Below are 11,761 nucleotides of genomic sequence, written 5' to 3' on the forward strand. Positions count from 1 at the left end.
AGCTACGTGATCTTCTCAGAGCCTCATCCGTAAGCTGGCTGTGATCATATTAGCTGCTCACCACCTTATCGTAAGGACTAGCGTTTTATGGGAAACGGTCGACTCCCATACAAACTGAGTAACTCTCACTTGTATACATAAAAATACCAGTTTTACAATAACTGGGCCTAGTTCTCCACAGAAACACAGCCATGTTACCCCCACCATTGGTAGCAAGTCGGTCATACGTGCCTGATAAAGCTCAATGTACTCAAGGGTTAGGGGACCCAAAACACCAACGTCAAAGATGACCACATGAGGTTTAAAACCATAATATTGGCCTATTTTTCCAGGAAAATGTCCAATCTCTAATCAGGAAGGAATATATCAGTATAATGCATGAATTTAGTGTCTCCATCTGATTAAAATTAAAGACGCCATATTGTTGCTATGTTAAGGCCCTTTAAATGAAGAATATGCATGTAAGATTTGATGTGAAAAAAGCACAGGTCAAGGGTCTATTCCATTTAATCCCATACGAATATTGGCTTTAAAGGAAAGTCTCTGCATAGAGTCGATAGAACATCTGTGTTCCCCAAGTACGTATGTGCATAAGCACGAGTGCAGGCAGATAGACTATCTTCCCAAAGGACTTTTCATTTATTTGCTGCAAATAAGAGAATCATTTGGTCATTCCCCTCATCCCTGTATTTTTAGGGTCAGGCAAGGATTTCATGAATCATTCAAACTACTGTTTTATGCCTGAGAAAGTTCCAGCTCTCCTAGAAGCAGGCTGATTTGAGACAAAATGACAGGCCTACTTTTTGTGGGTCTCTTAAAATGCTTGGTAGCTGACACCTACCAGCAAAATCTGTGTGCAAAGACTGCAGCCTTATCCTCCCTGAAGGAAAAATCCTAATCACCAATTTCAAAAGCCTGAGCTTTGCTAACAAGCCAGCCACAATGCAATCTGCAGCCATTATGTCTTACTTGAAACCAGATATCCATACAACCCACAGCACAAAGAATCACTCTCCAGGCCCTGAAGACCCTCCAGGCTATTGCTCAGTGATTAATCATGGGAAAAGACCCGATTTTCAACTTAATTGGTTGGAGGGCAATCCATAGCTATAAAAAATGCAATTCACAGCCCACTAATGAACAGCTATTCAAGAAATGCACACATTGAAAACACTATTTATATACATCATAAGGACTGGATAAAGCCAAATACAGCTTTATTCGCACAAAACCTTGCTGGTCTTATCTGCTTACTCTATTTTTTCTATTTCCTATCTGCTGCTTCAGTGAGTGAAAAGAACCTCAAGGCAGAAGCCATCGAGACACTCTTTAGACCCTGTGCACATTTTATTAAACATTCCAGGCGGAATCAGACATGCTGATGCTAAGTAGTCACAGTGGAACCAGGGGGACGTGTGTGCGTGCTCTTTGTCTTTTCAATATTACATTATTTTGAGCTTTCGGGGATCAGTGATGGTTTGACTACCTGTGTAGCCAGTGCATTTTATTTTGTTGTATTTCAGAAGCAGTTGGAAAATTCTCCATCAGGGCTTAGAACAGGCAAGTGTCAGGTTCAGAAGGGTCCCTTTATCAGTGAGGGTCCTGGCAGAAAACCAGCATTCCAAGCCAAAGTTGTATCTGAAGATCATTCCATGGCAAGAGGATTTGTAGGGACGTGGGCAGGCTTAAGGGATCGAAAAAAGGGCTGAGGAAGCACCCGGGGCTCACAGTGGAGCTCTTACTAGCCTGGCCTTGAAGGAAAAGATCGTTGTGAGATAGTTGTGAGAGCTGGAGCCACGGAGGGAGCTGGTAGCCCCACCCAGAGGAAGACGCAACCACTGTTGGAACCAAGCTGCTAAGGCAGGGCAGGAGCAGGCAAGGACTTCCATCTTCCCATTCTCCATCTCCTGGCAGCGCCTCCCCCTGGATGAACCCCATGGAAGCCAGAAGCAGGGACGCTGTTAAGACTCAGCTCCTGCCTGGGTAAACACATCAGGGTAGAGAAGGACAGAGAGTGGAAGAGGGGAGGGGGTAGGCAAACAGAATAACCCAACAGACCCTTAAAGGCCCACGTGCCTAGTGGTTCTCAGTGCTGTGCAGGTGACAAAGCCACGGAGACCAGCTTCTTCCTTGGACAGTACCTTCAGTGTGATCAGCTTGGACTGCATGCCTACCACGTGCTCGATGCTGCTACAAGCGGGTAAATTCAGAGATGCATAAAGCAGCACTCCCTGTCCCAGAGGAGCCTATAGCCTAAGCCAGAGCAGACTGGTAGGCAGATAAGGTCATGTCGCATAGACATGGACAAACGGACACCTATTTGCAGCCCTGAACTGTAGCGTTGTTTGTAACAGCAAGAAACAGAAACATGTGTCCGTCCATTGGGGACTGGTTACATAAATGGGACATCAATTCGGTAGAATCCTCTGTAGTTGTATATTTAAAATGAAGACCTTTCTATTGTGCTATAGAAAGATCGTGGAGTTCTATTGTTTAAGAAACACAGGAGCTGGGGCGCCTGGGTGGCACAGCGGTTAAGCGTCTGCCTTCGGCTCAGGGCGTGATCCCGGCGTTCTGGGATCGAGCCCCACGTCAGGCTTCTCTGCTAGGAGCCTGCTTCTTCCTCTCCCACTCCCCCTGCTTGTGTTCCCTCTCTCGCTGGCTGTCTCTATCTCTGTCAAATAAATAAATAAAATCTTAAAAAAAAAAAAAAAAAAAAAAAAAAGAAACACAGGAGCTGAAGAGGCACCTGGCTGGCTCAGTTGGTAGAGCATGTGACTCCTGGTCTCAGGGTTGTAAGTTTATGCCCCACGTTGAGTGTAGATTTTACTTAAAATCTTTTTTTTTTTTTTTTTAAAGATTTTTTATTTATTTATTCGACAGAGATAGAGACAGCCAGCGAGAGAGGGAACACAAGCAGGGGGAGTGGGAGAGGAAGAAGCAGGCTCATAGAGGAGGAGCCTGACGTGGGGCTCGAACCCGGAACGCCGGGATCACGCCCTGAGCCGAAGGCAGACGCTTTAACCGCTGTGCCACCCAGGCGCCCCTAGATTTTACTTAAAATCTTTAAAAAAATAAAATAAAGGCGCTGAAAGTTATATATAATATGCTGCCATTTGTGTAAAAGGAAGGGAGGAAGAAAGGAAGAAAAAAAAAAAAAAGAACAGTATGTATGTTTACTTTAGTATACTGGTCAAGTTCTCAAAAGAGGAATGAGAAAGTGGAGATATAGGTGGTCTCTGTGGAAGGGAGGCCAGAGGACAGGGCAAGGAGGAGACCTAGGATTTACTTTCTTTTGAATCACATATGGATTACCAATTAAAAAATAAAATGAAAATTAAAAATTTTAAGTCAACATAATATGGTAAAGGCACAGGGCGTATGGAGCCCACAGGGGGGTCCGTGGACCAGCCTGACCCCTGAACCGCACCTTGAGGGCCGCGCAGAGCTTGGAGGGGACGGGCTCTGGGGCAGCAGGGAGGGTCTGAGCAAAGACAGAGGCCTGAGGCGGGCACGTGCTGCAGTGTGAGAACCTGGGCGGTGCGTGACTAGAGGCAAACGAGTGACGTGGAAAGGGACAGGAGAGCCGGCAGGGCCAGCTGGGGGGAGCCATGTGGCCCCTGCGATAAAGACTGGATTTCATCCTGAAAAGTCACCGTCAACTCTGGGGTTAAGGGCGAGTTTGAGGGAGATGGAGAGGATCAACCGCTAGTCCTTGAAACATAGGTGCGTCTAATAACATCAGGCGAAGTAGGAACAACCGGGCCGGCAGGAGAGCTAATGGTTTGATACAGATCAACGGGAGACCGTTTCCATTTGTTAATTTTTTACTATTAAACTATCTTTGCTTGCTGTTGGTTCATGCATTTTAACAGGTTTCAGAGGAGAGTTTCTGGAGAAAACTGGAAAAAGAACATCCTATCAGATTATCAGGACCATGGAAGACACTCACTGACTTCAGGGGCAGAGCACCTTGTCAACACAGCAGTCCCTTTCTGAGGGGCACAGGGTAAGAACCACAGCTCCCGTGGCCACCAAACCCGACCGACTCAGGAGCTGTTTGAGGAAGGACCACCTCACCCATGAGCAAACCTCCCACCCTCCACTCAGTCCACCTAGGAGTAAAGGATCCCTGCATTTAAAGTTACAGCTTTGGGGGAGTCTGGGTGGCTCAGGTCATGGTCCCTCCCCCTCAGGGAGCCTGCTTCTTCCTCTGCCCGCTGCTCCCCCTGATTGTGCTATCAAATGAATAAATCTTTAAAAAAAATAAAGTTACAGCTTTAGCTTGTCACGGATTTCTTCCTCACTTGTTATAGGAGCTTGGGTGAGCACTTAGAACTCTGGTTTCCACATCTATAAAATGGGAGTATTTATTCCTGCCTTGCCTAGCTCACTGATACACAGGTATATTGCAAGAAAAAACTCAGTGAATGTGAATGTGCTTTAAGAAAAATGAATCATGGAGTTTTATTAATAAAAGTCCACTGATGACTACCCCAGACGCAGAACAGACTTGTCGAGCTCAACAGCCCTGACTCAATGGGCCTTCAATAACAACCAAAAACAACAAAACAAAATCTCCATTTCCCTTTTAGTCATGGTGAGATCAATGCTCAACACATTCTACATTTCCAATAAAGTAACAGATCAAAGGGTAGTTCACAAGACTAACAGGATTCTAAGGCTTGTGTTTCGTTTTGACATGAACTCAAAGAAGTTGACTTAAAACTTTTAGTTAGATGTAGTCCAAGATCATTTCATCAGCAGCTTGAAAGGAAATAAGGTAGGAGGAAAGAAACACAGGCGTAGAGTCCAAAAGCCCTGGATTCTGTTCACAATTCAGACTTTCACTTGTTTTGTGTCCAGAGCAAGTGACCTCAAGCCCCCTGAAGGTCAGTTTTCTCAACACTCCCGGGTGAAGAGATAAGCACCACCACTTGGCTCTACTATTTTCTCCTTTTCTTCCTCCTCATTCTTCACAGGAGGCAAGAATCTAAGTTAAAGCAGACTTGTTTTCCAAGTGCTTCCACTTAAAAACACAGAACTTGCAAGTCATGGTCAAGACACAATGTAAGCATTCCATCCACTGCCAGTTAGGCTCATCTTGAGGGAAAAACACCAAAGTCACACCTTTGTTCAACCATTCAACTTATTAGCTCCCCCTTGGTCCCGGGCGAGGTGCCACTGATGGCAACAGGGAGGCGGTTGAAATACGCATGGTCCCCACCCTCAGAGCTCATGGCTAAGAGGGAAACAAAATGAATACACCCACAAATACAAAATTGCTATTTTTATATAGTGCAGTGAAGGCAAAGAGAGTCTATGTAGGTGGTCAGGGAGAAGGTCATTTCTGCTGGGGGCCTCTTAGGGCAGGCTCTCTAGAAGCAGAGCCTGAAGGGGGGGGGGTTGCTTGTGCAAGACTGTCACTGAGGGAGTGCTTGCAGGAGAAACCTGTAAGAGTGAGAGCAGGGGGAGAATCTGGGCCATTGGGGGTTTCAAGAGAACTCTAGCCTCGGCCTGGTCTCACTGAGAGCTCAGGACCAAACTTGTCCCACTCTCAGGAAAGAGGGCTGAATGGTTTTACCCCGTATCATTTGATAGTCAGTGGAGGTTGCCCTCTGGGGACAGAAGAACCTCCCAGGCGTCTTTCAGCGAGACAGGCTGTGCCCATCAGCCCAAGGCCATGCTCCCGCGGAAGGTGCAGGTGTGACCAGTTAGCGGCAGCCGCACCTGCAGCGGCTAAGGGGGGGGCGGGGAAGCACTGCCCGCGCGCAGGGGAGGTAGACAGGGCAGCAGTAGCCTCCGCAGCAGAGCGTCCGGGGAGGCTTCTCTGACGAAGGCATTTCTGAGCGAAGGCTCGAAAGAGAAGGAAGAGTCAGCCGAAGAAGAGATTCCAGGCTGCAGAGACCCCACGTGCGTGAGGGAAAACAGAAGCCCAACAGCGCTGGAGAATGGCGAGGGGAGGGAAAACAGACCAAGATTTTGAGAGAGAGACTATATCATTTTCGATTTTGTCCTAAGGACAGGAAACCAATGAAGGGTTTTAAGAAGTGAAGGGACAGGGGCGCCTGGGTGGCTCAGTCGGTTGAGCGTCCGCCTCGTGATTTCAGCTCGGGTCCTGATCTCAGGGCTGTGCGATGGAGCCCCGCGCTGGGCTGTGTGTGGAGTGTGGAAACTGCTTACGATTCTCTCTCCCCCTCTGGCCCTCCCCCCTGGCATGTTCTTTCAAGGAAAGAAAAAAAAAAAAAAAGTGAAGGGACACAATCCTCCCCCATATTTTATCATCACTTTGGATCGGCAGAGAGGGGAAGGGAAGATGCTGGGGGCCCTGCAAGAGGCTGGTTTGCAGTTGTCTGGGCTACAGCGACCGACGCTTAGGGGAGGGTGGAATGGGGATGCAAAGAAAAGATAGCTCGGGGTAGATTTTGGAGGTAGAATCAGCAGAATTTGGTAATGAATGCCTTGGGAGGGGGAAAGCTTTATAGCTTGATGGGAGACAGAGGTAAGAATTAGGTTTCCCCTCTTTTTATCTATTACATCCAAAACGCAGGCTTAGGGTCTGGTGTTGAGGGTGTTTGTTTTTTTTTTGTGGGTTTTTTTCCTATTTATCTGTTTTTTCTCTGAAAAAAAACGACAATTGAATTAAGGTCATAACATCAGCCACTCTGAACAGCCAGCCAAGCCTCTGAAGATTAAATGACATGCTCGGTTAACATTGCCGCATAACAAAGACACAAATTCAGTGGCTTACTTCATGCCCGTACTATTCCCCAGCCGGAGCAGGTCTTACCTGGGTTCTCTACTCCAGGGGCTCACAAGCTACACCCACAGTGTCAGTCAGCGCTGGGGTCTCATTGGAGGCTTGGGGGTCTCCTTCCAAGTTCACATGGTTGTTGGAAGACTTCACTTCGTGGGGCTGTAGAACTTCTGGCGGCTTAGCTGCTTCAGGGCCAGGAGGAGAGCCTCTTACTTCTAGAACCTTTTAAAGGGCTCACCTGACGAGGCGAAGTTCACCCAGGACTATTTGATTCACTTAAACTCAGCTGATTAGGTACTTTAATTCCACGTGAAAGATCCCTTCACCGTGGCCATGTGATGAGACCTAATCACAGGAATGAGATTCCATGGGAAAGCGATTATACCAGGGTACGGGTCATTGCGGGTCATCTTAGAATTCCGCCTACCACAAACTGACCCTGAAAACAGATCAGTTACAGAAGAATGTTTCATGGCCGGCTCATGGATTTGTAGGAATTTTAAAAATACCTTTATCGTTAAATTTCTACTTTAGGATCTCTACCCAAATTTGGTGAAATCAGCCAGGGGTAAGAAGAGGGGGGTGCGTACAGGAGATTCTGGTAATAGGTAATCAAACTGACTTGACTACCTTGTCTCCCTGCAAATCTAAGTTAACTGGCAAATCATCATTCCTACAGCTTCTGAATCTATTCTTTTCTCAGATAACAGAAAAAGGAGTAAACATAAATAGGTCCAATCTACTTTTGCACGAATCTGACACCCAGATCTGAAGAAGAGCATCTTGGGACCCAGGTGCTTTTGATATTTGGTATCCTTGCAAATTTGTTTTGAGATCCTTATTGAAGGTCTTCCCACATTAAATTAGAATCGAGACTCTGTCTTCCTCTTGCCCTCTTTGCCAAACTCCTTGGACTCTTCTCTAGAAGATTTAGCGAGTTTAAGTCTATCTTAAGGGTACCCCTGAAGACATCTAGAGCAAAACATTTGTCTAGAAGGCACCGTTGGTCTCCACTACAGGAAACGCAGCGTCTCCGGGAAGGGTTGTGGAATGATTCGAAACCAGGAGCAGAAACATTTGGTATCCATCAATCCGGTGTGAGTCAAGAAGCACAAAATGCATGAACAGAGAGAAGAACAAAATGTGGAGGCAATTCATGATTTTAAGGGTTCCAGGAAGACCCCTGGTGTGGAAAAATCCTCACGATTTGGGGTCATCTGGGCCAAGAGGAAATGAAGGTGAGGAAGATAGAAAATCAGATTTTGCTGGTGTTATAACTGCTGGACTTGGTTCCTGTCGAAGAGACGGCGGCCTGCATAGGGGGTAAGTGGGAGTTCAGATTTTTCAGAAATGATTTTTCTTTTCATATACTTGATTATAATTGATTTCCAGCTAATAAGCACTAACCAGAAGTTTGAAGAACATAAAGCCCTTTGTATAAAGTGACCTACATCTTCTTCCACCTCCGTCCTCAAGGACCGATCAGTTCACCTTAAGCATTACGTACACCAGGCCCACAAACACACGCGCGCTCACGCTCAGAAACATTCAGAACGCGGAAAAGTGCACAAGTAGGACTTTGACAATAGACGTGGGGGCTGTGAGCCACATTCCCAGGGACTGATCGAGGCCGCAGTTCCCATGGTGATTATATATTCAAGTCAGGGCCTACTGCCACTCAGTAGAGCCTCATTAAGAGGCAGGAGACAAAAAGAAATAAAGCTGAAACACTTCAATGCGTCCAGACTGGGCACAAAGGCGGCCAGCCAGCCCCACAGCCAGATGCAGGGAGCTGCTCAAACTGTCACATTACACAACTCACAGCACACTCATCGCTCCCTCATCACGGGGATGGGGCGGGGTTGGGGGGCACTGTAGAAAAGGCCAGATCAGGAAAGCTTCCCGGAACATGCAAAGATTTTTTTGCTTCAATTCATTTGCAGCTCCTTTTACTACTTTATTAGTTATGCCCCGATGAACAATTCTGAATTTCCCTTCCTATTTCAATTTGTATAAGAAATTGTGTGACGTGTGTGCGCGCGCGTGTGTGCGTGCACACGCAAGCACATGACTGTGCGACTGATACATGATCACTAAATAGGAAGCAGCGCTCTTCCCACGCTGTTCCCCTCTCATAATAAAAACATTTCTTTCGGAAATGTAACTTCATTTTTTCTTTTAATTCAACTTTTTATTTTGAGGTAATTGTAGATTCACAGGCAGCTGCAAGCAATATCACAGAGATCTCATGTACCCTTCGTTTTGCCCCAATGGTAACATGTTGCCTGACTGTAACACGACCAGGAAGTGACTTTGACATAATTCGCTGACCTTCTCATTCGCCCAATTTACATACATTCATTTGCGTGTATTTAATTCTGTGAAATTTTATCTCATGCGGAGCTTTGTGCCGCCATCACCATGTTCACGATGGAAAATTGTTCCAGCACCTCAAGGACCTCTCCCTCTACCCTTTTTAGCCATGCTCACCTCACTCTTGTCTCTGTCCTCTTCCCCTCCCTACTTCAACCCCTGGCAATCACTGATCTCTGACTATATCATTTTGTCTGTTCAAGAATGTTATATAAATGAAATCAAATAGTATATAACTTTTAAGATTGGCTTAATTCTTTTGAGGTCCGTGCATGTTGTTGCATTTTTCAAGAGTTCATTTCTTTTTAGTGCCAAGTAATACCCCATAGTGTGAATGTACATTTAACCATTTACCTGTCGAAGGACATCTGGGTTCTTTCCAGTTTTTTGGCGATCATGAACAAAGCTGCTATTGATAACCATGTAGATGTTGTCATCTCTCTGGGATAAACGCCCAAAAGTGCAATTGCTGGGTCGTTGGGTAAGCATATATTTAACTTAATTTAAAAAAAAACAACAACCTGCCAAGCTATTTTCCACAGTGACTGTACCCCTCTGGAATTTTACATTTCCAGCAGGATTATAGGAGAAATCTTGTTTCTCTGCATCCTCACCAACACTGTGGTGTTAAGGCTATTGTTTATTTGAGCCTTTCTGCTGCAGGTGTAGTGATCTCTTATGATTTTAATTCACATTTCTCTAATGTCTAATGATGTTGACCTTCTAATGTGCTTATTTACCATCTTCAGTGAAATATGTGTTCATATCTCCTGCCCATTTTTTAATTGGATTTTTTTTTGCTTGTTTGGGTTTTTTTTTTATTGTTTTGAGAATTATTTATGTATTGTAGACACCAGTCATTTGTCGCATGTATGGCTTGCAATTATTTTCTCTGTCTATAGCTTGTCTTTCCATCCTCTAGCAGTGTCTTTTGTAGAACAAAAGTTTTTACTTTTGATGAAGTTCTGTTTATCAGTTTTTCCTTTTATGGATTATGCTTTTGGTGTCAAGCTTAAAATCTCTTTCTCTAGCCTTCCATCCTGAAGAGATTTTATCTTACGTGTTTTTCTAAAAATTTTATAGTTTTATATTTAAGTCTCTGAGTCATTTTGAATTAATTTTTATAGCAAGTGTGAAGCTTAGGTTGGCATTCATTTTTGGAAAGAAGGGGGCCTAGGAATATCCAGTTGTTCCGGCATTGTTTGTGAAAAAGGCTATCCTTTGACCATTGAATTGCTTACATGTCTTTGCAAAAAATTAGTTGGACAGATGTGTGTGGGTCTACTTCTGGTTTGAGATAATAAAAAAAAGATAAAGATAAAATTACAAAGCTTCAGGAAATTAGGGAGATGCCAACAAATATGGAAGATGGATAAAGTAATTCAGCATAAGGATAACTGCTACCCCTGAATAAAGAACCCCCCCCCAGAAAGGAATGCCAGATATATTGAAAGAGAATTTCCCTAAAATGAAGGAAAAAGTGAATCTGCCGATTGTAAGAACATATTATGTTTCTTGGAATTTTGATAAAAAGCACTCAACACAAAAATTGCTCAACACTAAGACGTAGACTAGTTCAGTTGTTAAACTTTGGGAATAAAGTAATTTTTTAGGTATTCAAACAGATGAAGCAAACCATATTTAAGGGTGGGAAAAAAATCTGGTTAGCTTCAGACTTCTCCAAGGCAATATTCCTTCTACTTTCATAATTTATCTGGGCCTGATATTCTTGGATCACATTTTCATTTTCTTGGAATTATTATCCAGGCATAAAGGCAAAAGCAGACATGTTCAAATGTGAAAGAATGAAAAGAATATGACATTCATGATGAAACTTTCAAAATAACAAAAATAGCAACAACTGTTTGACAATGAAATGCAGTCCATTAAAATGTTGATTGATATAAGGAACTCCGGAATAGAAAAGCCACATAAAGGGATTGGTAATGAACATTGGTCTATTTAAATATTATGACCAGTACCAAATATTCATGGGAATGCTGGTTACAGAACAGAGTATGAGTAGAATACAACTGAGTAATGCAAAAATAATAATAACACAACTAACAAAAATCAGGAGCTGGAGAAATGAGGTCAGAGGAAATGTAAGATTTCAGATGCCTTTCTCTTTCAAAGTTGGGAGTCAAGAGCTACTGTTTCTATTCGAACATGTATTTTTAAATCTTTAGAGAGGATTTTATTTATTTATTTATTTATTTATTTATTTATTTATTTTTGTATTTTTAAAGATGTGTTTATTTATTTTAGAGAGAGAGCACACGCGCGCGAGAGAGCACATACACGAGCGGGGAGAGAGGCAGAGGGGGAGGGAGAAAAAGAATGCAAAGCAGACGCTGTGCTGAGCACAGAGACCAATGCGGGGCTTGGACTCACAACCCTGAGATCAAGGCCTGAGCTGAGATCAAGAGTCAGAGGCTTAACCGACTGAGCCACCCAACTGCCCTATTTCAGAGAGGATTTTAAAACAATACCTCTTCCAATTTATTTTGCATGTATATATGTATTTATATTTTTAAAGATTTTCTTTTTAAGTAACCTCTACACCCAATGTGGGGCCCAACCTCACAACCCCAAGATCAAGAATTGCACAGTCCCTGACTGAACCAGCCA

At 44.1% G+C, this 11,761-nt stretch overlaps 1 protein-coding gene across 1 annotated transcript in view; it reads right to left on the reverse strand.

The window, feature by feature from the left end:
* NAPEPLD (N-acyl phosphatidylethanolamine phospholipase D) overlaps nucleotides 1-6,978 on the reverse strand; it is a 75,675-nt gene extending 68,697 nt beyond the window's left edge. The window contains exon 1 of the mRNA XM_087861159.1: nucleotides 6,791-6,978. The gene's annotated coding sequence lies outside the window, so the exon portion shown is untranslated. The remainder of the gene's footprint in view (nucleotides 1-6,790) is intronic.
* Between the last annotated feature and the right edge of the window lie 4,783 nt (nucleotides 6,979-11,761).

This window comes from Ursus americanus, chromosome 3, assembly GCF_024610735.1.
Source record: "Ursus americanus isolate L20-20 chromosome 3, mUrsAme1.1.p, whole genome shotgun sequence".
Taxonomy (NCBI): domain Eukaryota; kingdom Metazoa; phylum Chordata; class Mammalia; order Carnivora; family Ursidae; genus Ursus; species Ursus americanus.